The following is a 1,482-nucleotide window of genomic DNA, read 5'->3' as shown; positions in this document are numbered from 1 at the left end:
GGCAACAACAGTAAGGAGCTGGGCACAGTAGCCTAACCCAAGCCAGGCACAACTGCATGAACTAGAACTTGGTATATCAGTATCTGAATTTCATTAAGTGATAACATAATTGCACAAAAGCTCTACACCAAAGACCACAGGACATTGTTAAACAAAATGATAAAAGACAAGGAGCAAAATGCAATCTCAGGTCTCAAGCCCACCCATAACAAGTGCAGAGGACACTAGCTCAGCTGAAATAAATGAATCAATAGCATCGGAAGTAATTAAACAACAGGGACCAGGATTCGAGCTCCTGTGTGCTGAGCCTGCCCTGCGCCCGGGGTGCACTGAGATGGCTATTGGGCCTGGGCGTGGTGGCACATGCCTACAATCCCAACTTTTGGGAGGCTGAAAGCAGGAGGTTCACTACTAGTCTGATCTGTGTAGTGAGACCCTGTAGACCTTGTACTAAATACATAAAAAAATAAAATAAAATAAAAGATGCATAGTATCCCTCAGGGAACTATGGGCCACTTTGGTACCTTGTCTTTGTCACACCTCCACCATGTTCTGTTGCCACGCCAGCACTGGGTGTAGCTATGATGACCTCAGCTAGGGTTGCTGAGCCAGGCCCCAGTGTTTACAGATCCACTTCTTTGAAATAAGGCTTCATTTTATGACTACAATAAAACGCCTACTCACTACCTAGCAGGGACCATTCATGCTTGAGGAGATAATGCAGGAAAGCACCACAATGTTTGCCATTGCTTAGAATTCCCTGTCCCTTGATCCCGTCACTGGCAGGGGGAGGGGCAGTGAGTAGCCTGCAGGCAGACCCTGACCCTGAGGTCTGGCTGCAACACCCTCCATGGGACAGGACTCAGGAGAAGGTTTTCAGCCTCTTGAGGCAGAGTCTGTTGAAGGAAGGCTGAAAAGTCATGAGACATGGCTTGGACCCTTCATGCTGAAATGACTAGAGCTTGCCTGCATCTCTGGAAGACTCCAAAGGAAGCAAGCCTGAACGTGTTCCAAGGGGACCGCTTGGCACTGCTGGGAGACGGTGGAAGATGGAACCTTTAAAAGATGGGGCCTCCTAAGTGAAGTCACTAGGGATGTAGCCTTGAAGGGGAGAGGGACCTCAGCTTCTTCATATTTTTGTAGAAATCCTGATCTGAGGCCTGTCTTAGGAATCTGGGGAATCCCAACAGTGCAGGTTCTGCTATCTGCTCCTTTGAGAATCCAATCAAAGCCATGAGTAATGAGGGAGCTAGAAGGAATTAAGTCGCCCAGAGGCACTGCCTTTCAGCCTTGGAATACATCTGGGTGGCCTGTGCTGAGTGGAATGGCCTGCCAAGGCTCTAGAAGACACCAAGCAATCTTGGACATGGATAAAAATGTCACTCCCAATACCAACAGCAAATCCTCCTGCACCCACCAGACTAATCTGACCCCTATATGGCCCTCAGACACTGAGGACACTGTGTCCTTTCTATATATATA

This window comes from Octodon degus, unplaced genomic scaffold (assembly GCF_000260255.1).
Source record: "Octodon degus isolate 3935 unplaced genomic scaffold, OctDeg1.0 scaffold00104, whole genome shotgun sequence".
Lineage (NCBI taxonomy): Eukaryota > Metazoa > Chordata > Mammalia > Rodentia > Octodontidae > Octodon > Octodon degus.
This window is presented reverse-complemented; position numbering follows the sequence as displayed.